The 27,580-nt window shown below is 41.4% G+C and overlaps 1 pseudogene; it reads right to left on the bottom strand.

The window, feature by feature from the left end:
* Positions 1–11,297: 11,297 nt before the first annotated feature.
* On the bottom strand, positions 11,298–26,636 carry LOC128591282 (putative neutral ceramidase C; annotated as a pseudogene).
* Between the last annotated feature and the right edge of the window lie 944 nt (positions 26,637–27,580).

Genomic DNA, 27,580 nt, shown 5'->3' with positions numbered 1-27,580 from the left:
GGTTATAGCCTTCATATGAAAGCTATAAATTAGCTTCATAGTAGGGCTGAGTACATTGGATACTTTTTCTTCCATTCTTGAGATATTTCGCTCAGAAGAATATGTTCCAGCTCCATCCATGTAAACATGAAAGAGGTAAAGTCTCTATCTTTCTTTAAGACTGCATAATATTCCATGGTATACATGTACCACAATTTGCTAGTCCATTCGTGGGTCGATGGGCACTTGGGCTTCTTCCATGACTTAGCAATTATGAATTGGGCTGCAATAAACATTCTGGTACAGATGTCTTTGTTATATTGTGATTTTTGGTCTTCTGGCTATATACCTAGTAAAGGAATTATAGGATCGAATGGCAGGTCTATTTTTAGGTCTCTAAGTATTCTCCAAACATCCTTCCACAAGGAACGTATTAGTGTGCATTCCCACCAGCAGTGTAGAAGTGTGCCCTTTTCTCTGCATCCATGCCAACATCTCTGGTTTTGGGATTTTGTTATGTGGGCTACTCTTACTGGAGTTAGGTGATATCTCAAAATAGTTTTGATTTGCATTTCTCTGATGATTAAGGATGATGAAGTTTTTTTCATGTGTCTGTAGATCGTGCACCTGTCTTCTTTAGAGAAGTTTCTCTTCAAGTCTTTTGCCCACCCTTAAATGGGATCACTTGTTCTTTTCTTCCTAATACGTTTGAGTTCTCTGTGGATTCTGGTTATTAAACCTTTGTCAGAGGTATAACCTGCAAATATTTTCTCCCATTCTGAGGGCTGTCTGCTTGCTTTACTTACTATGTTCTTGGCTGTGCAGAAGCTTTATTTTGATTAGGTCCCAGTAGTGTATTTTTGATACTGCTTCAATTGCCTAGGGAGTCCTGCTTATAAAATATTCACCCAGGCCGATTCCTTCAAGATTTTTCCCTGCACTTTCTTCCAGTATTTTTATAGCTTCATGTCTTAAGTTTAAATCTTTTATCCAGTGAGAGTCTATATTAGTTAATGGTAAAAGGCACCATTTGTTAAACAGGGAATATTTTCCCCACTGAATGTTTTTAATTGATTTGTCAAAGATCAGATAACAGTAGGTAGCTGGATTCATCTCTTGGTTCTCTATTCTATTCCATACATCTACCTCTCTGTTTTTGTGCCAGTACCATGCTGTTTTGATAACTATCGATTTATAGTACAGTCTCAGGTCTGGTAGCGTGATTCCTCCTGCTTTGTTTTTATTTCTGAGTAATGTCTTGGCTATTCAAGGTTTTTTCTGATTCCATATAAAATGAAGTATTGTTTTTATGGTATCTTTAAAATATGACAATGGAGCTTTAATAGGAATTGCATTAAAATTATATATTGCTTTGGGTAGTATAGACATTTTAACAATGTTGATTTTTCTCAGCCGTGAGCATGGTATGTTTTTCCATTTGTTAACATCTTCAGCTATTTCTTTTCTTAAAGTTTCATAGTTCTCTTTATAGAGATCTTTCATGTCCTTTGTTAGGTAAACTCCCAAATATTTCATCTTCTTTGGCACTACTGTGAAAGGAATAGAGTCCTTGACTGCTTTTTCAGCTTGGTTATTGTTGGTATATATAAAGGCTACAGATTTATGGGTGTTGATTTTGTAGCCTGAGACATTGCTATATTCCTTGATCACTTCTAAAAGTTTCGTAGTAGAATCCCTGGTGTTTTCCAGATATATGATCATATCATCTGCGAAGAGTGAAAGTTTGATCTCTTCTGACCCTATGTGGATACCCTTGATTGCCTTTTCTTCCCTAAATGCAATGGATACAATGGACAACCTTTCCTGGTTCCTTATCTAAGTGGAAATGATTTCAATTTAACTCCGTTCAATATGATATTGGCTGTGGATTTGCTATAGATGGCCTCTACTAGTTTAAGAAATGTCCCTTCTATACTAATTTTCTTAAGTGTTCTGATCATGAAGGGATGCTGGATATCATCAAAAGCTTTTTCTGCATAAATTGAGAGAATCATATGGTCTTTTTTTTAGTTTTTTTATGCAGTGAATTACATTTATAGATTTACGTATATTGAACCAGCCTTGAGACCCTGGAATAATCATGGTGTATAATTTTTTTTGATGTATTGTTGGATTCTGTCTGTTAGGATCTTATTTAATATTTTTGCATCAATATTCGTTAGTGATATTGGTCCATAATTTTCTTTTCTTGTTGGGTCTTTCCCTGGTTTAGGGATCAAGGTGATGTTTGCTTCATAGAATGTGGTTGGTAGTATTTCTTTTTTTCTATATTTTGGAAGATGTTTAGTAATATAAGCACTAGTTCTTCTTTAATTTGGTAGAATTCTGACGTGAAGCTTTTCTTTTTAGGGAAATTTTGTATCGTTGATGCTATTTTGGAACTTTATTTAGGCCTGTTCAACATTTCCACTTTGTTCTGGTGAAGTCTTGGTAGGTGGTGTGCTTCCAAATATTGGTAAATTTCCTTCAGATTTTTATATTTCTGAGAGTGAAGTTTCTTGTAATATTCATTAAGGATTTTTTGAATTTCTGAGGGGTCTGTTGTTATTTCATCTTTACCATTTCTGATCAATGAAATTAGAGATTTTACTCTTTTTCCTGGTTAGGTTAGCCAAAGGTTTATCTATTTTATTGATCTTTTCAAAAAACCAACTTTTTGATTTATTGATCTGTTGTATAATTATTTTGTTTTCAATTTCATTTAATTATGCTCAAATTTTGGTTATTTCTATTCTTCTGCTGGGTTTAGGGTTGGAATGTTCTTCCCTCTGCAGTTGCTTGAGATGTCCCATTAAGTTGTTAACTTCCTCTCTTTCTGTTTTCTTGAGGAAGGCTTTCAGTGCTGTAAATTTTTTTCTTAGGACTGCCTTTGCATTATCCCAGAGGTTCTGATAATTTCTGTCTTCATTGTCATTTTGTTCCAAAAATTTGGTAATTTCCTTCTTAATCTCATCTATGACCCATCTATCCTTCAGCATAAGGTTATTTAGCTTCCATGGTTTGTATGAGTATGCAGATTCTTGTTGTTATTGACTTCAACTTTTACTCCATGATGGTCTGAGAAGATGCAAGGAATAATTTCTATTTTTTTTTTTAATTTGCTGAGGTTAGATTTGTGGCCTAGGATGTGGTCAGTCTCGGAGTATGTTCCGTGGGCTGATGAGAAGAATGTGTATTCAGTTTTGTTGGGATGAAATGTTCTGTAGATGTCTGTTAAGTCCAGATGTTAAATAGTTAAGTTTAAATCTAAAATTTTCTTTGCTTGGCTTCTTTTTGGAGGATCTATCCAGCTCTGCTAAAGGGGTGTTAAAATCTCCAACTACTATGGAACTGGAGGAGTCAAGTTGCTCATGTCAGTTAGAGTTTCTCTTATAAATTGAGGCACATTCTGGTTGGGTGCATAAATATTAATAATTGAAATCTCAACATATTGAGTATTACCTTTAACAAATATGAAGTGTCCATCCTTATCCTTCCTTATTTTGGTTGGTTTAAAGCCTATTGTATCTGCGAATAGGATTGCAATGCCTGCTTTTTTTTTTTCTGTTTTCCATTTGCCTGGAATATAGATGACCATCCCTTCACCTTGAGTCTATATTTATCTTTTAAGGTAAAATGAGATTCTTGTATGTAGCATATACCTGTCCTGAGTTTTTGTATCCGGTCCAACTAGTGCCTCTTTAGAGGACAATTTAAACCATTCACATTAATTGAGAATATTGATAAGCCTTTTGAAAGTCCGGTGGACATTTTTAATCCTTTTGTGACTGTGAAAGTTGGAATTTGATCAAAAACTTCTGGGTGAGTTTACTTTTGTGGTGGAGGATTATGCTGGTTTTTACAGAGGATAGGTCTGAGAATATCCTGGAAAGCTGGTTTAGTTATGGCAAATTTCTTCAACATGTGAATGTCATTGAAGTATTGAATTTCTCCATCATAAATGAAACTCAGTTTAGCTGGATACAGGATCCTGGGTTGAAAGTTATTTTGTTTTAGGAGATTAAAAGTTGATGACCATCCTCTTCTAGCTTGAGAGGTTTCAGCAGAGAGATCTGCTAATATTCTTCCCCTTATAGGTTATGGTTTTCTTACGTCTGGCTGCTTTCACAATTTTCTCCTTCATATTAACTTTAGTGAAATTGATTATGATGTGTCTGGGGCATGTCTTATTCAGGTTCAGTCATGCTGGAGTTCTGAAACTGTCTGATAACTGAATTTCAGAATCTCTTGTCATGTCTGGAAAGTTCTCTTTCATCATCTCATGAAGAAAAGACTCTGTGCCTTGTGAAGCCACTTCATCGCTTTCGTGAATCCCTATAAGGCGAGTATTGGTTTTTTTCGAATTATCCCAGAGCTCACCAAGAGAGTGATCTGTTTTTGACCTCCATTTCTCTTCCTCTTTGAAAGTTTGGGAGCATTTGAAAGCTTTGTCTTCAATGTCAGAAATCCTTTCTTCTGCTTGCTCCATTCTGTTACTGAGGGATTCTACTATATTTCTCAGATCTTTGAGGGGTGCAACTTCTTGTCTCAATGTGTCAAAATCTTTGGTTATTTGGTCTTTGAATTCGTTTAATTCTTGAGACATCTTTTGGATTGCTGCTTGTAATTCTAATTCGATCTTATTTGCTATCCAGATTCTGAATTCAATTTCTGACATCTCAGCCATTTGTTTATGCATGGGATCTTGTGCTGTGTCTGCCTTGTTGTTCCTTGGGGGAGTGGATCTACTCTGATTATTCATATTGCCGTAGTTTTTTATTAATTCTGCTTCATTATTGTTTTTCACCATTGCCTCTTCTTCCAAATTGGGAGGTGTCTCTCCAACATTAGACCCTGGCAGGATCACTCTATTGTTGCTGGATCTTTGTAGGGAGTGACCCTGTGTAGCCCCTCTGGGAGCCCTAGCCAGGTATTTCTGGCTGTGGGAGCAGCTCTGAAGTGTGGCACACCTGGATCCAGCAACAGGGCAAGGGGTGGTGCACATGGTTCTGGGAGTGCCTGGCGCCCTGTGACTTTGGCACAGAGACTCCAAGGCTCCAGCCATCTCTGGTCAGGAGGAGGGCTCCGTGCAGAGGCAGGAAGGGCTCTGGAGGTCAGGCCGAGTTGCGCAGCTACCTGAGTTCCTGGCCAGATGGGCGACCTGGTGCAGTGGCAGTAAGGGTACAGAAGGGAGGACGGGGGTTATGTGACTCCTGGACTTCCTGGCCAGGGAGGGTGGAGGCCCGGTGGGCACAGGGCATTGGTGCGGGGCCGCGCAGTTGCCAGCGGTTGCCCTGGCCAGGGCAGTCGTGCAGAGGTCCGGTGGGTGCGGGCGTGGGCCCTTGCAGTTGCCGTTGGAGTCCCTGGCCAGGGTGGGCATGCAGAGGCCCTGCAGGCCCGGAGCACAGGGCCATGCAGTTGCTGGTGGAGTCCCTGGTGGGGTGGGCTCGGTGCGGGCCCCCGGAGTCTCTTGCTGTGGGGGCGCTAGGTCTGGCAGACAGGGAGGGGTCACTGCTCAAGAACTTCCTCCCTCAGTCTCAGCAGGGGTTAGGCTTCTGGTTCATCCGGTAAGGGGGGAAGGGTGTGCTGGAAGTTCTGAATGGCAGGGAAGACTTTAGTTCAATTTTTCTGATTAGCAAGAAAGTATTCAGAGTCACAGCTGGGTCCCTCTGAAGAAGTAGTCCTCACTTCCCACAGCACTCACCAGTGGGGTGAGACAAGAGTTCCACATTTCACCATTAGTCTGTAGAAAACCTGCAGGAGCAAACGAAGAGAAAAAAGAAAGGAAACAGAAAAGCAAAAAACCCCCACAGCTTTCTTGTGGGAGGGGATGGACACTTTTCCTTTCAGATGAATTTTGTACCTGAAGCTTGGTTTCTTGGAGTTGCAGCTTGCCTCAGCAGAGGTGACCTGCAGTTATCATTTCTCTCTCGTCTGGGCTCCCAGTCTTCAGCTTAATTGGGCTGTTTCTGGACATTATCATTCCTTTTGGACAGGAGCCTCTTTCGGAAGCTGCGTTCAGTCGGCCATCTTGCCCCTCCCCCCATTTGTATTTTTTAAACTGAATTAAAGTAAAGTGCATACGGATGCTCCTTGACTTATAATGGAGTTTATGTCCTGACAAACCCATCATAAGTCAAAAAGATCATAAGTTTAATATGATTTTAATACCCTGACAAGCCTGCCATAAAGTCAAAAAATTATAAATTATAAGTCCAAATGGTCCTTGATTTACGATGGGGCTGTGTCCCAATAAAACCCACAGTAAAGTTGAAAAATCACAAGTCAAACCATTGTTAAGTTGGGGACAGTATGTTGCTGAAGTAAAATAATGGAAGGCAAATTTAAAATTTTTAATTCATTTTATTCTTTTGATATGTGACCTTTTAAATGTTATTACATATCTATATGAAATATCTTTTGATGTTATTGCTCAAACATTACTGGTATATATTGTGTGAGTCACATGAAATAGGGCAGCACCTGTGGCTCAAAAGAGTAGGGTGCTGGCCCCATATGCCAGAGGTGGCAGATTCAAACCCAGCAAAAAAAAAAAAAAGAGAAAGAAATGTTCAGAACTAGGTATGTGCCATTTACAAGTAAATAGAAGGCACAGAAAAACACTTAGGGCTTGTGTGCTTTGTAAGAATGTGACCCTTGAAGTGTGGGAACAGCTAGACCATTAGATTAGTATTTTCCTGTTGTATCTCCTGAGCTCATCATGAGAGTAAACACAGCTTAGCTGAACATAGAAAAGGAGAACAGGGCGGCGCCTCTGGCTCAGTCGGTAGGGTGCCGGCCCCATTTACCGAGGGTGGCGGGTTCAAACCCAGCCCCGGCCAAAACTGCAACCAAAAAAAATAGCCAGGTGTTGTGGCAGGCGCCTGTAGTCCCCGCTACTTGGGAGGCTGAGGCAAGAGAATCCCTTAAGCCTAGGAGTTGGAGGTTGATGTGAGCTGTGTGAGGCCACGGCACTCTACCAAGGGCCATAGGGTGAAACTCTGTCTTTACAAAAAAAAAAAAAGAAAAAAGAAAAGGAGAACATTGTGTTAACAACTTGATCAATAACTTGGAAAAAGATTAAGTTTCAAATGGAATTTCTATTTTAGACAAAAATTTTCAAAGGTTTTAGACCAATTATCCAGAGAGGTTTGGAATGCTTAAACATTAATGGTGCCTTAACATATCTGTTTCTTCTTAGTACTTAGCTTGTAGAACTACAGTGCTCTAACTAGCTATGAAAACAATTTAGCCTGAAATCCTTGATTTTCAGAGGATAAAACTGAGAATATGTAACTGGAACTATTTGATGATCTTATATACTCCAAGTTTATGAAGCTGAATTAACTGAAGTAAATATTCGTCACAGGAAAATATCCCATGGTTAGGCCCTCAGTGAATTCTTTCTTTCACTTTTCCTTTATTCACACATGGCCCTCATTCTGGAGAAATATATGTTTACTGGAAGGAGACAGAAATCTTGGACTGCTAGAGAGAACTGTGTTTCAGGATTGAATTGGGATACCTGTCTTCAAATTAAACCTTTAAACAGGAATGACTACAAATTAATTAGTCAGCTAGTTAATTAATTATGTAGGCAAGCAACATTTATTTCTCACTATGCTAGAGGCCGAGAGGTCCAAGATCAGGGTGCTGGAAGATCCACTGTCTGGTGAGGGTCAGTCTCTTTGCATGTAGACAGCTACCTTCCAGCTGTGTCCCACATGACAAAGAGAAAGCTCTAGTCCAGTTATTTTTCTTTTTCTTCAAATTCATTTCAATTGTTGTATTTACCATCCTAATTTCTTATTACCAATAATGAAAAGAAAAGAAAAACCTAGAATGTGGTCATACTAATGACTGATTTTTCATTTCTACTAGGTTTTTAAACATGAGAATTAAAAAATATTTAAAATTTTTGGGGATTCAGGGGAAAACTGAACGTTCCATTACAGCCCTATGAAGAGAGGTTGTTAAAAAGAGCCTACTATTTTGGTTGTTATTTATACTGTCTTCTAGATTGTGATACTCTAGCAGATTATTAAGAGACTTGCACTGATTCTCCCAAATCCCATGATGAATATCTATGTAATAATAAAAATAATAAGCAAGATCATTATATGTCATAAACACGCCCATATTTGGTATATATATATATATATGTAATATTTTTACATTCATAGTATCTCTATGATGTAAGCTATATGAATGTATTTTACAGGTGGGATAACTGGTGCCCACATGTGTTAAGTGACTTGTCCTTGTAAATAGCAGAACTTTGATTTAAATTCAAACAGTCTGACTATAGAGCTTATGCTTAACACCATTTTGTGTGTTACTGTATTAAGAATATTTGATCTATGTCTCAGTGGGTAGGGCGCTGGCTCCACACACCAAGGGTGGCGGGTTCAAACCCATCCTTGGCCAAACTGCAAAAAATAAAAAAAATAAAAAGAATATTTGATCTGGAGTTAAATGAATCATAATAAAGATGGAACTGAGATAAGGTGAGCTATCCTGTTGACCCTATCTGTTTGGCAGTATCTGATTTCTACTTTTCTGCAATTCTTACTTTAATTCACCAAAAGTTTTAGAGCTCTCGTTAATCTGCCTGTCGTTTTGTCAGTTTTCTGTAATACAAAGGTTAATAAATCACTGCCCTGCCCTTGAAAAACTAAAAAATGAGACGAAAATAGGATGCTATTTGGTAGTGAAGGGTGAAAAAGAATTAGGATAAAAGCATTCTTTTTTTTTACTTCCGCAAATGTATTTATTGTTAAATATTCTGTTGAATATTAACAATTTTATATTATACTCATCAAAAAATATAGTAGCCCTGGAAGGGGTACCATTCAGTACTTTTCGAAGAAGTTACAGAATACTTAAAACCAGAGTGGGCAGTGTCTAACAAATAAAACACAGACACTTCAACATAAGAAACAAAATCGTCCCCCAAATTGTTCTCCCATCTACCCAACCCACTATTTTCTATGTTTTTCACCTCTTTCAGGAGTTTCCTCCATGTGGTTTGGCTCCAGTGAGCCACACCCAGCAGCAGACACAAATTGAAATATGTGTTTTTACAAACAACTCAGACCAGTCACCTCATAGTGTCCTTTTATGCACAAGTAAATAACTATGAAATCTATAATGCAAAAATTTGGTTTTCGCTGGGTGCCCATAGTTGACTGGTTAGGGCACCTGCCACATGCTCCAGGGCTGGTGGAGCATGCTACAGCAAAACAAAACAAAAATTGGTTTTATTTTTACACGTGAACTATAAACAAGGAACTGCATAGACTGGAAGAGATGATGGCTAGTGGGAAATATGTTTCTGTGGGTTATTTGGGGCTGAGAGTACAGGTTATGTTTCTGTGGGTTATTTGGGGCCGAGAGTACTGGTGGACAGAGGCTGGGTGCAGATGGACTAGTAGGTGGTACAAGGGCCACCTTGGCATGGCTGCCAGTGAGCGACAGGTAATGACAAGCAGATTGAGGACAGCTTCACTGGGGGAATGGAGGTGGTGGAAAATAATTCATAAACTCTTCTGAGTAATGAGAAATACTCTTTAAAAAAAACATACGATAGGTTTGAATATAATTTTTTGTCTGGAATCAACTACTTTCAGAATCACTTTCTTTTTCAGATTCCGAAACTTTTACACTAAAGACTGTGATGTCATTAGGAAAAATGATCACAAACCTTTGGAGATCCTGATTAGCTAATTCTCCAGCAATTATCTTCCATAGAAACAACCTCTACAATACCAATTCTTCAAAAAGTGTTCCAGGTTCATTCTAATGCAATACATTATGTTTAAGATATTAAGCCATATATAAATGGTTGTTAAGATTATCATAATTAGTATTATTCATATTTTCAAACATTAAAGTTTATTTTTGAAATGAAGATTTATTTTTCCCCTAAAATGTCAAAGCTTTTACATATATACAAAGGTATGACTTGGGGTTTGGAAATTTACTTTGCAATCTGGGAGCTCCTACCTAGTGCACGTCAATAATTTTTTGATGCAATTAGTACTTTCAAGCAATTGATGTCAGATTGTCATACCTCATTCTTTGGGACATTAAGCTGGGTATTTCACAGTGCTCAAAAATAACTTTCAAAACAGTATTTACCAAACTATCTGTAGCCTCTTTCCCCCCAAATTAGAGTATCTAACACAAGTGATACCCAAAATGTGACCAAAAGATAGTAATAGAAATAGTTATAACTGATTTTTAAATGCCTCCCCATAATTTCAATATCAAATTGAATATTTTCTCCTTCAGTAACCTTTCAAAACTTACATATCCATCCCAAATTTGATCTCACTACTTGTCAAGGCCCAGGTCCTAATAAAGTACAGGGCATATGAATAAGTATTAATAAACATTCTGTGATTGAAAGGGTTTGTGAATGAATGAGTGATAGAAGAACAAGAAATTAATATACAACCTCCCTTTTAAGGACTGCCTTCCCACCCAGAAACGCTTTTATTTTAATATTTATGCTAATGGCAAAACTTTATGGTTTGGGGTGAACTGGATTAATGAAAACAGTCAAAAATTATTTAGAATAAGTGTTGGGAATAAGAGACACAATCATTGGGATAAGGACACTTAGGAAAACACAAGGCATGATCAAAGCATTATAATTCTGACTTTCTCATAATTGGGCTCTGAAGGCAGTTCTAGAAATGATTTGCGCATCAACTCTGGATGAGGCATGTCAATTCCAGGGTGAATGACTCAACAGGCTATGCTCATTTGAATGTACAGAAATTGACATGCTAATTTTCTGTTTCTCTAATTAGGTTTATACATTCATGCTGGAAGTTTATATGATATTTTGTAAATATGATTGAGGGGGAAGGCTCTGTAACTTATTATAATCTTAAATCCAGGAAATCTCATATTTTCCATCTGTAAGATGAAGAATCAAAGTAGAGTCCTATAAACTCTTCCAGTGCTGACGTTCAGTAATTTTATAAATAAATATGTTGAACATTATTCAGATATCTTCAACCACTTTTACTAATATTTCATAGGTTTTATTTTGAAGAAACTGTCCCTTAAACAACCCCAAGGCCTCATCGGAAATCATGCTTTAAGCTGAAGACCACAAGGTACATGGCTGCTGGAGCAAGATAAATGAGGCAAACCTCTCTCTCTCTCTCCCTCTCCCATTAGCAGTAAACTGTCAGGGACAATTATAGAGGTCAACAAGGATGGCTCACAAGTTCACATTCATGTGAAATCACTTATATAATGCATACAGAGTAAAGCTGCTCTTTGAATGATTTGTCAACTTTTCACTAAGTGGTTACAACTTCAAAAGCAGTAGAAGTGCCTTCAAATGAAAGCATGATAGTGGACTTCAGAATGTCCTGCTTCCGATAGTGTCAAAATATTTTATTCTGTAGATTACAGGTTGGGCAGTGTCTGGAATATGCCATTCTATCATTGCATTTCTCTGACCCAGTAAGCCCTTGTGCCAATAAAAGCATGTCTCCCAGGAGGCATCATTACACACTATCTGCCATGAGGCTGAAGTGGCCTCCCATTTCTCCACAGTGAGGAAGGTCTGCTGAGTCTGGTTTTCTGCTGAATTTTTCGGGTTAGCACCTACAAATGTAACTTCAGCAACTTCTCCCACTTCGTATGTGGGTTTTGCTGGCTGCAGGACATCCCCAAATGTTCTGCCTATTGGTGCTCTATCCACGATATTAGGAATTAATGGAATTATTAGTTGTTTGAAAAATGGAGCTCTTGACCTCTGCTCAGGTTGGCTACTGTGTCTGTAGCAATGGCCTTAGCACAGCCTCTGAAGAGCTGGATGTAAGCTGACAGACGGTTATGGTCCATAAATTATAGATGTGGCCTCGTATCATTGAGCCTGGTATTCTTCATAGATTGTAATATAATGAGTATAGACATTGTATAGACCTGAAATAACTACAGTCATATTCTGCATCCCATAAGATGCAAATTCCTCTTGAACTGCGTGCGTCTCAAAGTCTTCATCCAGACATGGTCATAAGCTCTCCATACATTACAGTTATGGTCAAGGACCCCAGAGTAATGATCTGAACATCAATGATATCTGGATACCATGGGTGAGGTTTCGATAGCTCTCCAGTATGAAGAAGAACTGGCTTTGGCTTATGACATTCTTTGCTTTCTCAAGATACCTTTCCCAGGATCTGGTCCCAAATGGTGTCCCAAAATGGATCCCTTTCTGTTTTCCTATATGTGTGGAATTGAGCCAGATGGTCACATCCATCATATTTACCAGTGTGCTGAAGCCAGGGGTCCAGTCACCTTCTGGGAGGTGGAGGCACACAGAATGTGAGCATATCCTCTGGTGTTTCATGGAGTCTTCTTCTCAGAATCCTTCAGTTCCCCAACCAGGATAAAAGCATGTGTAATGAAAATAGAGTTGGTTGAGATTGGTGAAGTTGGTGATATTTGTTATAAAGGTAATTTTTCTTATTTTTTCTTTAGACACTACGTGTTTCTTTTTCTCACAAGATTAATATAAGCAAACTTTCTAGGTTTATTGTCATGAGATGTCTTTTTCTCAGAAGTTGGCCTGGGGATCTCAGCCAGTGTCCTCCTTCTCTTCCACATCCTCATGTTCCTTCCTCTCAAGCACAGGCCCAAACCTACCGACCTGACCATCAGTCACTTGGCCCTAATCAACACAGTCATGCTGCTGACTTGGGCTTCATAGTTACCGATGTTTTAGGGTCTCAAGAAATTTGGGATGACATCAAACTTAAATCAGTTATCTACTTATACAGCTTCGTGAGGGGCCTGTCCATTAGCACCGCTTGCCTGCTGAGTGTCCTTCAGGCCATCACCCTCAGCCCCAGGAGCTCCTTTTAGGCAAAGTTCAAACGGAAACCCTCACATAACTTGTATGGCTTTATTTTCCTCTTGATCTTCAATGTGACTATTAGTACTCGCTACATAGTCTCAACTATTGCCATCACAGTGTGACGTCAGGCTGTTTTATGTTTTGTCACTGAATCCTGATACCTTTGCCCCACTAGTTACTTGATAAGGTACATATTTTTCTCACTGTTAACCTTCCAGGATGTCTTCCTTTTAGGGCTCATGGTTCTCTCCAGTGGCTACATGGTGATTCTCTTGTACAGGCCTAAGAGGCAGTCTCAGTATCTTCACAACACCAACCTTTCTCCAAAAACATCCCCGAGCAAAGGGCCACCCTTACCCTTCTGCTGCTCATGACTTTCTTTGTGGTCATGTACTTTTGGGACTGCATTTTCTCCTTCTTTTCAGAAATATTATGGAACAATGACCCAGTTCACCTGTGTGTCCAAATGTTAGTGACCAATGGCCATGCTGCCCTCAGACCTCTGGTTCTAATCAGCATTGAACAGTGAATAATCAAGGTCTTGTAGAGGAAGAACAGTAAATGTTTATTCATTGATAGAAAACATTGTTTTTTCTTACATGTTTCATACCCATATTTGTAAACATTTTGTTTTTTGTAAAAATGGTAATTATGAAGCCTGGAACTTTTACATTAGCTTTTTGGGAAAATGTTAAATTACAGTGTTACCATTCTGTTATCGTGGTGATCTGTAAGGATGCTTCTCTTGATTCCTGAAATGTGTTCTCAAACCAAACTAGAGAAAGAATGTTAGGTGTTAACTGGTTTTTGTTTCTTCTTCATTATAAGCTCTCAATAATCCTATGCATCAGAAGATATTGAAATACTCCTTATATAAAGAAAGCAATTCAAATTAGTGCTGAGGGTAAAATATTACCTATCATTTGAGGAATACACTGTAACCAAAACATAACAGGCTATCACTTAATAGGCTGTGGGAGAAACTATGTCAGTTTCTGTATCTTCTGAGAGATACAAAAGCCCAAACATCTGCAGCTAAATCTGTCCTAAGGTGTAACTTGATTTCTCACATTTCTAGAGACTGGAAAGTCCAAGATCAAGGAGCTGGTTGATTCAGTGTCTGGCAAAGGCACTCTTCCTGGTTTGCAGACAGCCACCTTCTTGCTGTATCTTTCATGTGGTAAAGAGAAAGAGAGTTCTAGACTGCTCCTTTTTTTTTTACAAGGACACTAATGCCATCATGGGAGCTCTATCCTCATGACCTCATCTAAACCTAATTACCTCCCAAAGGCCCCACCTCCTAATACTATAACATTGAGGATCAGGGTTCAACATATGGATTTTGGTGGGAGGGACACAACCATTCAGTCTATAACAAAGTATCTTCCAGATAGTCATTTGGAATAGAACCAAATCTGCTCATTCCTTCAATAGTTTACAGAATGGTTCCAAGTTCATCTCAGGCCATATCGGTCCACAGCTGTTTGTCACATGTCTAAGGGAAAAGGGAGGAAGACTGAAATGCCCTGTGACATTTCCTGATGTTCATTGATGAGAAGGTCCTGAGTGGTGTCAAATATCATCAGCCTGTGGTTGGTGCTTTGAGTAAAATACCAGCATGTGATTCTTAAAGCCATGGATTTCAGTGTCCAATAGGCTTTTTTCAGTGTTTGAGAAAATGACCTCTGGATTCTATAAGTTGCTCATAATTAAAGGAACCAAATAGTCCATCCTTCTTCTCTTTGCCTCTTGGTAGCAGTCCACAGGTAGTGCTTTGTGTTTAAGGAGGTCCTGGGTGATTCCCTCAGCTGCCTTGCAGGGCCACCACCACCACTTGTATGGCGATGATTTACGTGAGGTAGTACTATCTTAATCCTACGTAGCTCATGAAAAGTTAGATATGTACATTGTAATACATAGGGGAACCACAAAGAATAATGGAACAAAATATTACCATGTTCCAGTTGAACTTGAACACTAAAATTCTGCAAATAATTCAGAAGAAAGCAAGAGAAGCACACAAAAATAGAAAACCACTGAATATGCTTTCTCTGGTGGTGTAGATATATACTGGGATATTGATTTTCAGGCTGAAGACGTTCTCATCTCAGTCTGATCTGTTGGCCGTCATTTTTAAAAATCATAAATTGGTATTGAGTTGTTTCAACTGCATCAATGCCTCTTCATAAGATCATATACTTTTCCTTACTTATTATGTTTTTGGTAAATTATATTGCTTTTCTAGTGCTAACCCAAAGTTGCATTTCTGAAGTAAATCTCACTTGTTATCCTTTTTATATAATTCTGAAGTAAATCTCCTTTGTTATCCTTTTTATATAATTCTCAATTCTGTTTTTAATGTTTTGTTAATAATTTTTGCTTCTTAGTTAATGAGGATAGAGATCTCTGCTTAACTTGTAATGTCATTGTCAGATTTTCTGTCAAGATTTTATAGGCCTTGTAACAAGAAGTGGAAAGTATCCCTTCCTCCTCTGTTTTCTGAAGGAGTTTGTGTATATTGATAGTATCTAAGAAACATTTGGTTTGTTTCATCTAAATTTGTCAAATTTATTTATAGATTTGTTCCTTACCTTTTTTATATGTCTATACTGTTTTCTCTCTTATTCCTCATATTGGTCATTTGTGATTTCTCTTTATTTTTTGGCCTATTTTTCTAGAGGACTGTCAATTTCATTAATCTTACCACCTTACAAGTTTCCTTTATTGTCTTTATTCCTTTTCTATTTTATTGGTTTCCAATTTTAATCTTCTACATATTTTTATTCATTTTTCTTTTATTTTTATCTCTTTATGTGAAGCATGGATCACTTGCATTATCCTTTTCTCTTTTTTCTGATACAAGCGCTTGAAAGTATTTTAATTTCCACAGGTTTACTGAATAGCTGCATATGTTGCATATTTTCATATTTCTCAGTTTAGAATATTTTCTAATTGTCTTTGTGATTTTTTCTTTGAAAAGCAGTTATTTTGAAGTGTGTTCTTTAGTATTTTAGCATTTGAATGTTTTCCAGACATCTGATGTCACATATTTCTTCTGTAATTCAGTATAGTCATGCACATAATATGGATAATTTGAGTTTTTTGATATTGTGGGCAATGTTTAATAGCCCAGCTTATGGCTGTCTTACCGAATGTTTAATGTGCATTTGAAAAGAATGTTGTTGGCTGGAGTGTCTTATAAATATGAAATAAGTAATGTTGCCTAATGTATTATTCAGAATTTTGTTATCCTTACTGAATTTCGGCCAATTGTTCTATAAATGATCAAGATCAAGAAAGAACTTATAAAATCTGTGATTGTGGATTTGTCATTTCATTCATTTTGTTTATCCTATTCTTCATGTGATTTAGAGTTCTGTCACTAATGATAGATACATTCAGTGCAGTAGTTCCCCGTATCTCTAGGGGATAAATTCTAAGACCCCCCAGGGAAAGACTGAGATTATGGATAATCTCGAACCTGATTGCCACCAACCAGAATTCTTCTGCCCAAAAATGTAATGCCTTTTCCTTCTTAACGAAGAACTTATCATGCACTGTGGCCATAAATTTTACAGTTTGTGGTGCTGTAGCAAAACTAGCATAAATTAACTTTTCCTTCTTTACAAGTTTATGGATAGAAGATTTGTTCTTAGTATTAGTCCTCACCAGATGATTTTCTTTTTTCTTTTTTTTCTTATTAAGACTACAACTTTCACCATTTCACTTAAAGGAAGCACTATATGGCTTCTCTTTGGCATATGGGAATTGCCAGCATCACTATTCTTGAGCTTTGCGGTCATTATTAAGTAAAATAAGAGTTAGTGACCACAAGCAGTGAGATACCATGACAGTTGATCTGTTAACTGAGATGGCTACTAAGTGACTAACAGGTAGTGTAGACAGTGTAGAGATAGTGGACAAAGGGACAGTTCATGTCCTAGGTGGGACAGTACTAGATTTCCTTATACTGCTCAGAATGGCACAATTTAAAATGTATGGACTATTTCTGGATTTATTTTATCCATTTGTTCATAACTGAAACTCAGGAAACCATGGAAAAGGAGAAAACTACTATAATCAAATCCACAACCTCATACTTTTAACTGTTAAAAGACAAAACAGTTAAAAATAAGTATAGCCATAATAATTTTTTAAGGTATACACAAGTTAAAATGTACAAACTGTAACATTAAGAACATAAAATCAGGACGGGAGTAACAATGTAGAGTTTTTACATATAGTCAAAGTTAAGTTGCTGTCAGCTTAAAATAACCTATTATAAATATCAGATGTTGTATATAAGGCCATGGTAAGCACAAAGAAAAGTTTTTAGTAGTGGAAAAAAGAAAAAGAAATCAATGTGTGTCACTATAAAAAGAAACCACAGAGAAAAACAGCAAGAGAAGAAGAAAGGATCTACAAAACAGCCAGAAAACATAGTCAGTCCTTACCTATCAGTCATTACCTTGGATGTAAATGGATTAAATTTTCAAAAGATCTAAAGTGGCTAAATGTAAAGAAAAAAAAAAAAGACCCAACTATTTTATGCCTTCATGAGGTTCACTCCAGGTTTATGGAAACACATAGACTAAAAGTGAAGGGATGGAAAATGATATTCTATGAAAGTAGAACCCAAAAGAAAACAGATAACTAAATTTGAATCAGGCAAATAGACCTTTCCCCAAAAACTGTAAGAAGAAACCAAGAATATCCCTGTAACGGCAGTGGGTCCAATTCATTAAGAGTATATAACAATTGTAAATATACATACTGCTAAATTGAGGGGTATCTGAATATATGTAGCAAATACTGATATCTATGAAGGGAGAAAAACAATGTAATACAATGATAGTGAGGGACTTCAGCACCCATCTTCCATAGTGGAGAAATCATCCAGAAAAATCAGTGAGGAAACATTAGACTGGAGTTGCACTTTACAACAACCAGACCTCACAGGCATACACAGAACATTTTTCTCAGCACACCAGGATGCACATTCTTCTCAAGCACAGATGGAACATTATGCAGGCGATAGCATGCTAAGACACAAAAAAAGCCTTAACAAATTAAAGAAGATGGAAATCATACCAAATGTGTTCTCCAAACATAATGTTATGAAACTAGAAATCAGTGATAGGAGGAGCTCTGGAAGATTTACAAATGTGGGAAAATTAAACAACATACTCCTGAACAACCAGTGGGTCAAAAAGAAATCAAAAGATAAATAAAATTCATTTTAAAACAAATTAAAATATAAACATAATATACCAAAACTTATGGGATACAGCAAAAGCAGTCCTAAGAGGAAAGTTTATAGTAATAAGCACCAACATTAAAAAAGAGCAAGATTTTAAGTCAACAACCAAATGTTACATCTCAAAGGAGGAGAAAAAGAAGAGCAAAGTAAACCCAAAGTAAATGGAAGGAAACAACAAAAACCAGAGCAAAACAGAAGATAAAGGGACAAGAAAGACAACAGAGAAGATGAAATGAAGAGTTGGATTTCTTTAAGGGAACAAACCATTAAGTAGGCAAAAAAGACAGCAAATAAGTGAAAGAGGAGACATTACATTTAATGCCACAGGAATGCAATGGATCCTAAGAGACTACAGGAAATTTTATGCCAATGAACTGGATAGCATAGAAGAAATGGACAAATTTGTAGAAATATGCATTCTACTGAGGCTGAATTATGAGGAAGTAAAAAATCCTTTGAGCACCTGTGGCTCAAAGGAGTAGGGCGCCAGCCTCATGCCGAAGGTGGCGGGTTCAAGCCCATCGCCAGCCAAAAAAAGTTCAAATAGAACAATAATGACTAAGGAGATTGAATCAGAAATAAGAAGTCTCTCATGAAAGAAAGGACCGTGATCTGACGGCTTCAAGACTGAAATCCACCAGCTATTTAAATAACTAATACCTGTCCTTCACAGACTCTTCCCACAATTGGAGCAGAGAAGCGCAACTCTTTTTGTGAAACTAGTACTACCCCATCACCAAACCCAGACAAAGATGGTATAAGAAAATTTATAAGCCAGTATCCCTGATGATCAAGATACAGGGACATTCAACAAAATACTAGAAAATCCAAGCCAGCAGCACCTGAAAAGGATCATTCACCATCGGCAAGTGGGATTTATGCCTGGGATGCAAAGATAGTTCAATATCTGCAGATCAGTCAGTGAGAAACACCACATTTAACAAAATGAAGGACAAAATCCATATGATTATATCAATAGTTGCACGACAATCTGAAAAAATGCAACATCCTTTCATAATAAAACTAAATAAATTAGGTATAGAAGCTTTTGATCTTAATACATCAAAGGTCATATATGAGAAGCCCACAGCTATAGCATACTCAGTAATGAAAAGTTGAAAGCATTTTCTCTAAGAGAGAAGAGAAAGATGCCCTTGCTTTCCACTTCTACTCAACACAGTACTAAAGTCCTAGGCAGAGCAGCTAAGCAAAAAAACAAAAACAAAAAACAAGGCCTCTATACAGAAAAGGAAGAAGTGAAATTGTCTGTTTGCAGATGACTTTATCTTATATATAGAAAACCCGAAACTACACTCAAAACCTGTTAGAATAACAGATGAATCTGGTAAAGTAGCAGGACACAGAATCAACATGCAAAATTCAGTAGTATGTCTGTACCCAAAAATGAACTATTGGAAAAAGAAATCAAGGAAACAATCCATCTTTTCAACATCACCTATAGGGTTTCAGTGGTGACCTCGGTGGTGACTGGGGCAACAACGCTTTATCAAGCGCCAATCCTACGAGGAACAGGGTAAGCACTGCCTGCCTGACTGCAGTTCAACCTACAGCTACCACAGAAGGAGCTGTGGTTGGGCCATGAGTCAGAGGGAGAAACCATGGCTGTGAAGCTGTTCAAGTCACCACAGCCTGGGGCCTGGGGTAGGGACAGGATGCAGATCTCTGTGTGTGTGTGTGTGAGAGAGAGAGAGAGAGAGAAAGAGAGATGGACCAGGGGTATTAGTCACCCTTGAGATGGGCCTTCTAGAAGCCTTGGCCCAGGCAGGGCAGGGATTCCTCTCTGATTTGCAGATAAAGGAAGCCGTAGGGCTGCGCAGGGCATTGGGAATAACAGGGGCAGAATTTGGTGAGCAGGGGCACCTGTGTTAGGGCCCAGATGTGGCGGACCTGGAACACAGCTATTGAAACATGGAAGGCTTTGGAGGGTAGGGCCTGGACCTAGTTTTCAGACTATGGCGGCCAGTGAAGGATTCCGAGCAGAGGAATGAGGTTATCCTGGCAGAATTTAAGAAGGTGATTGGTAGAGGTGTTTGCAGGATTGCCTGCAGTACCCAGTGGCTTCCTGCACTACTGTAACTGAGATCACATATAGGACTGTTGCAATTTGAAGCTGTGTAGGAGACTAGCATTTCTGAGCAAATATATTTAGGAGAAACCAAGCTCAGCAGATCTACAGCGTCCTCTGCAAGGTAACTGTTGAGGATGGAGGAAAAAGCATTGCATGGGGAGAGGGCTCCTGGCAGCAGGAGACCAGCTCCCTACCTCCCATGGTGCCCCCATTCCTGCTGGACGGGGTCTTTAGGCAAACTGGGCTCTGGGGACAGATTTGGTCCCTACATTAAACTAACACACACTCTCTCTGTCTCTTCCTCCCTTTTTCCTCTCTCCCTCCTCCTCTCTCCCCCTCCAACTTTTCTCTCTCTCTGTATCTCCCCCTGTCCCCTTCCCCCTGTCCTTGGGCACTCTCTCAGCACACATGTTAGGACTGTCCTCAGGGCTCTGAGGAAGGGGCTCTACCAGGCTCCCTCTGAGGCCCTGGCCCAGGCCTGCCCCTCCCCTGCAGCACCTTCTGGGGCAGTTGGGGGTCCGCCCTCTTCCTACTGGACTTGGACTCAGGCGTCCCATTTCTGCCTTGTCCTCATGCCTGCCGCCTTCTCAAAAGCTCCTTGGCTGTGGGCACTATAACAACCCCTCCCCACAGAGTCCCCAGCCCCCGTGGCACGTGGCAGAGCCCCCTCCCAGGGGGTGAGGACATCTCTGCGCTCGCTCAGTTCTGGCTGTTAGTCTGCTCAGCAGCTGTGTGGATTGAAGTTCGCTCTCTGCTCTCTGAGCACCTGCTAAGTGCCATGCTCTGGGGGTTTCCAGGTAGATCAGAGTGACAGAGCGAGAGATAGAGAGACGGACATGGTCTCTCCCTTGGTGGCACTTCTGAGCCAGCAAGACCAGGTGTAACAGGCCATGCGGGGCCTGTGATAAAGCACGTGGAGGGCGAGCAGGCGCCGGGCCAGCAGCACTGGCCCACTCCCAGGCACTCACAACAGAAAGGCCTTCGTGTGGTCCCGAGGAGAACCGTACAGAGGATGGTGCTATGACAGTTTGGAGGTGTCTGGAAGGCTGCTTAGGGGAAGCATTACCTCCTCTAAGACCCCAGGGAGCAGGAGGGAGCTCTGGGGTGAAGGCAGCGTTCTGGGTCTCCTCCAGGGTGTGAGTCTCACAGGGGTTTGTGTTCATCAGAGCTGGGGAGTGTTTCTCTTAAGATGTGTGCGTGTCCTGAGTGTAAATTTAAGCTTAGGGAAAAAAACAGTAAATAAATATTGCCCTGTAGATAATTGTCCCATGCCCAAGCATTTAGAATGAAGTGTGCTGATGTCTGAGACTTACCATCAGGCAGAAGAAATAAGATCAGCTGATGGATGAGCAGAGGGATGGAAAGGCAGGAAGAGAAACAGCGAAGGGTCGTTTGTAGCATCTAGGCGACGGGTCAGGGATATTCACAGCATAATTGTCGTAGTTTTTTTGTGTGTTTGAACACTGTCCTAAAAATGCTCTGGGAAAAACAAATCACGCCACTACACAGCAACAGAATGGCATTCCTGTTGATGGACACAGAGCAGCTGCTCAGAGCAGGGTCAATCGATGAAACCTGTTTGGGAAAGATGTGGCAGTAACAACCAGAGCTCGACATGTGCTTGCCCAGTGGCCCAGCCGTCCCACTCCTAGGGACACACCCAATGGAAATGCCCAAGTGTGTTCCCCAGAAGGAAGGTGCACACATCTCCTGAGCAGCCCAGTGGACCAGAGTCCCAGGCAGGAAGGGACCGAGTGCTCTACCTCAGCAGTGGGGGCTCCCACCCAGCTGCAGGAACAGCAAACGCTAAGTTGTGCCTGTTCAGGGCAGTGAAGTTTGGGGTGCTCTGTTGCTCAGCCGCAGACAACTGAGGCTGTAAATATATTTCCCATTCATCCACTTACATTAAAAGGACTGAAAAGTAATACATATGTCTGAGCACACACGCACAGTGTCCTATTGTGTGTGGGTGCCCACCGCAGAAAATGACAAAGCAGTGTGAATTGTGAGCAGCAATTATGTAATGAGAGCTGGGCTTTTCTTTTCTCTCCTAGGGAGCAGGGGACCACTGAGGTCAAGGACATGTGCTCCTAAACCAGAGCTGATCCAAGTCCCAGCTCTGCTGCCTGCCAGCTGTGCTTCCTTAGGTACATGACTGAACCTCTGTAAGTGGGAATAACAACGGTGCCTTTCTGGTAGGATTGTCATGAGAACTGATACATGTAAGGCAGCTCCTGGTAAGTATTCACTCTCAGTACTGTCTGTCCTCAAGCTGTGCATGGTAAATGTGCATTGCTTTTATATTAGAAAGGTTTTATGAGAAGATAATTGAAAAGGTCACCAGGAAAGATCTGGGAAGAGGCAGTAACTGCTCAGGTCTTTGCCTAGGTGGAAGGCAGATGAGTGACAACTAGTGTTGACGGAGAAAATACTCCATGCCAGGCACTGCTGTGACTGACAGGCAGAGCGGGGCTCCCAGGACAACAGGCGAGCCAAGCAGGTTCTGGAGGGGTGATGTTCCTCTTACAGTCTCTTCAGCCCTCTCTATTTGTAGACCAGACAGTCACTACTCAGGTGAGTGGAACAGTCTTTATTTGGGTGTCTTTGGGAACACTTGAGGAGCTGAGAGGAAATTTGCAGTCAGACTGGAGATCTGATGCTTCTGACAGACTTGGGGAAGCCAACATTCCACATTTCCTTTCTTCTGACATCTGTCCCTCGAGTCTACTCCAGTGGTGACCCTCCATCTCCCTCCCAAAATGCCACAGAAGGAGATTTTCTGTAGGGATTCTGCATGCACGAGTTCCCCAGAAGCCAAATTATCTGATAAATTAACAAAGCTGAATGCAGCCTTTACTCTCCTTGAATCTTGGACTAATGAGGGCCATCCCAGACCCTAAAGCACTAACAGAGAGTGAGAAGGTCTCATCAGCAGAAAGTTCAGTCATCAGAGCCCTCCTGGGCGATGGGGAAATGTGCAGGCACAGAGCATAATGCACCCTTGGGAGGTTGTCCCAAGAATGAGGGGGTGGGTCTAAATCCCTAGTCCCCAGGCTTGTTGCCACCTCTGCCCTGGGTGCCGCTGTCATTCTGCTTTCCTTCTGCCCAGAATGCCTACTGGACATCTCCTGTGGTCACACTCAGGCAGTGGAACCCCCAGAGCCACCTCCTTCAAAAGCTGCCCTGATCCCTCAGTAGCAGGTGCCCATGGGCAGGACTGTGCATGCCTATCCTTTGAACCTGTGAACAGGTGGCTGTACTGGAGATTGTCACGTCCCTATCTCACTTTCACAGCTGGGCAGCAGGTGTTCACAGTGTGGACCTCTGTGTCTGATCCATCTCTGGGAGCCCAGATGGCCAGCATGTGGGCTGCCCAGAGAGGAAACCACAGGTGGAGAGGCAGGAGGTTTGATGGCATCTGTGAAAAAATGGACAACTCAGTGTGTAGTAGGATGGCAGGCTAGGGCGGGTAAAAGTCAGCAGGGAATCAGGACATGGAGGGCCTGAAAGCCGACTGAACAACTGTGACTTGTCCTGAAGGAGTGAGAACCACAGTGGATTTAAGGACAGCAGCACTGGCTGACCCACTAATTGGGCTGTGAACCATAAAGAAATTCCACACTGGGGAACAAAGGGGACCCACAAGACTCCCATTTTCACCCCAACCCTTTTTTGCATCCCCAGGTCCTTGTCTCAAGGGGTGCATAAGAGTCTGCTCCAATGGTCAAACTTCAGGACCATTCTGACCACCATTACTAGTGGTCAGGGCCACTGCATGTTAAAGTATATGCACCAGGGCCAAGCCTCCCTGGACTTTCCTTAGGCTCCTAGGAACACACAGGGAAACTCCCTGATGAGCATCTGAAACACAGATCCATGCCTACCGTGGAAATACTGGGGCCCTAGAAAGCTGGAATTGTCATTTGAAAGCTGCCCTTCTCCACACTCTGTCCATTCCTCTGGGCTATGGTCTTTTGGAATACATCTTCCTCTCACCCCCAGGACGTCTGGCTCACCCAGAAGTGCCTCTTCACCCTCTGACTGGCTGAAAGCCCACCCCTCACTCAGGCCTCTTAGAGGGAATCCTTTGTGCTACTCTCCTGAGAAGAAAACATGCTGCACTATACAGCAGGGCAAGCGGCCCCCTAGGGAGCTTTGCAGACCACTCACAGGCCACTGTGGAGACACCTGACATGGTCTGCTACACAGGTCTTGTCCTACTCAGCATAATCCACCCAGGCCAACTAGACCTGAAGTCCGCACTGGTCCCTTTAAACATGTTAGCCAGGTAATGTCAGTGTCGGGAGGCCACCCACAGGTGTGCATCTCTGCCTTGCACACGGCCCAGAACCTCCTATGCTGCTGTTGACGTGACCTTAATAGTTCCCTCCAGGCCCATTTCCATAGAGTGTTTGATTTACTCCAAGTACTACGCTGCTACTGCTGCCTAAACAAGGGTGTGCACGGCCCCAGCTGTGCACAAAGCAGCAAAATACCCAGGACCCAGCTTTCTGGAGTGAGCTTTATTTGTACTGATTTGGAAGAAACAGGAGTTAACTGAGAACCAACTCCCCTCCCCAAAACCATGGAAGAAAAGGCAGAGAAGGGCAGGGAGGGGTCCAGTGGGCAGGGATCACCCCAGGCTCAATGGCTGCCCTGGTGGAGTCTCCAGGGCATGCTTCAACTCAGTCCACTGTGGCTACGAGGCCTCTGCATGCTACAGGCCATTTCATATCCACCTAACAGGTGGAAGCGCATGCCTGGCCCACCCTCCACACTGTGTTTCCTGATACCAGGAGAGCAGGGCGTTCTTGTGCTCCAATCTGAAGGCAAGCAGATGTTGCAAGTGGACTCTCTCAGGTATTTTGAAATGTGTCCTACATTCTCCTTAACTCTGGTCATCCCTGCTGTAGATGTCAGTGCTTCTACCTCTTGTCTGTCTGAAACTTTGTTCTCTAAAAGCAACCCCCATATCCTTCCTCTGCCATCATCTGCCTCCATCACCATCAAACTACTTCTCTAAGGTTAGCTTTTCAGATGCAACAATACATAAGTGACATCACGGTGCATCTGCCTGGGCTCATGGATGTGTTAATGAGCTTTATGTCCCCATTCCACATAGTGTACATATAGCTGAACTTCACATTGTTACCAATACACGGACAAGCTATAGCTTGTCTATTGAGAATAAAATCAGTCGAACCATACGATATAAAATGCAGCACCCATGGCTTGACCACCCCACATGCTTGCCTGCTGTCCCTGCCTCAGGTCTGCTCTGATGGTCACAGGCATGACTTGCTTGATGCCTAGTGTATGACGTATCTCTTGGGCAGGCAAGAGGCACCACATTTTCCAAATGAAGTTCACAAACCTCCCAGGGAGCCCTGCAGACCCTGGCCCTCCTCAGTGGAAGAGGTTAGGTCTCCTTATTTGCCTGCCCAGCCCGGAGTGGTTTAGCTGGGAACTTCTCTGGACATCAGTGTGTCCACGTTGGTCTCCCCTATGTTTCCTGGTGCTGAGGGAGGAAAAGGATACAGGGCCAGGCTCAGGAGCTGCACTGGGACTGGGAATCTTATGCAGGCTGGCTATGGCACAGATAAGCTCAGTAGCAGTCTCTTCCAGGGTGTGGGCCCTCACTTTACTTGCCTGGAAATAATCAAAGGATCTTCCATGTCTTGGGCAGGGTGGGACTCTCCGTGGTGTCCAGGGCCATCAAGTTTTGTAGAAATGTTTTCAGTTCATTTCTGAAGGACACAGGTGCCGCCTATCTCCCATCATTTGTGACTGTGCTTTTGAGGTCCTGCCAAATCTGTGCACGATGGTCCTGGCCATCATGGTGTACAGAATGACCCTGAGGCTCCAGACCCCCTCTCTGGTCCGTCATATTCCTGGCTCAGGAGGTTCCACAAAGGTACTTAGCTTACCTTACCAAAAGGTCATGGCAAGGCCCAAGTTGGCCAGTTTTATGTTGTCATCTGTATCACAGAGGGTGTTGAGGTGCTCCAGGTCCTGGTGTAAGGTGCCTTTTGGATGCAGATACTTGATTGCACTTAAAATCTGAAGGAATTTGACTCAGGTCTCTGCCTCCTGCATCTGGCTGTGTCCTGCTATGCACTGAGCAAGGTCTGTGCCGCCTGGGTGCCCCATTACGAGATACACGTCATCTGCACTCTCTGACTTTCAACAGTTTCAGGATGTTTGGATGGTCCAGATTCTTCTTGGCATTGCCCTGTGAATAGACAAGACAGCCTCGAGGCCAGAAAGATAGTTGTTGGAGATTATTTTGACTACCCTTCAGTCCCAATTAGAAGGTGCTAGGTCAGCATCACCCTGGCAAACCTTCCCTGGCCAATGGTGCTGAACAGCTGGTGGTCCTTGAAAACCTCCTCATTCAGAGACTTGGAGGCCAAGCCTGGCTGCATGGTCAGCCTCAATAATTCTACAAACCACTCCCTCTATAAACCATACTGAGTAACTAATCAACAACTCCAACTGTACTATCTAACCTAAGAACACTAACAAAACCATACTAAGGAGGCTCAGAATACGAAGAACACTTACTAGGCTAAGACACTAACTATACAAACAATGCTAACAATACTAGTGAAGAATTCTAACTAGGCTAAAAATACTATAGGCTAAGAATACTATGTACACTGTGCTAACACTACAGACCAACAGTGCTAACTACACTAACAAGGGAGACACACACTATCTAAGGTCAAAGACACAGGTCACCAAAAGCAGCTTCCTGCGCTAAAACGACCACTGACCTCAGCCCAGAGAGAGGCTGATACAGGTTTTAGCCTCAATGACTCTTTAATGGGTCAGAACAAGAAATGGGCCAGGCATGGCTCAGAGTAACGTAAACAGTGGGTATTTACCCCCCTGTTTTTGGTCACAAGAACATTTTCCTCCTTAAGGGAAAATAAGTGGGTTTTGTTTACACTGGTTATAGAGATTAATGTTTAGTTTATTAGAACTTCAAACCTGTGCTATGCTTCAGTGGCCTTTCATTTAAGGTTTGAATATCTGTAATAACTTTAGGCTTATAAACTACTCATCATGTCTATTAATTTTTTTCCTTAAGTTCTGATTAGTGTCAGAATGATGCTGTAACGTAGCTGCCATTGAGATACTATACAGAACTATTCTCTGGTGTGGGGCAGATAGTCCCCTCCACTGTCTGCACAGCCTGCTCCTCCCCGCACTGTCTTCACAGCTTACTCCCCAAACTGTGTGCACAGCCTGCTCCCCACACTGAACAACTTACTCCCTCCACTGTATGCACAGCTTACGTCCTTCACTGTGTGCATAGCCTGCTCCCTCCACTGTCTGCACACCTTACTTCCCCCACTGTGTGCAC

Source organism: Nycticebus coucang, chromosome 8 (genome assembly GCF_027406575.1).
Source record: "Nycticebus coucang isolate mNycCou1 chromosome 8, mNycCou1.pri, whole genome shotgun sequence".
NCBI lineage: Eukaryota > Metazoa > Chordata > Mammalia > Primates > Lorisidae > Nycticebus > Nycticebus coucang.
Note: the sequence above shows the minus strand (reverse complement) of the source record. Positions and strands in the feature narration are given on the sequence as shown.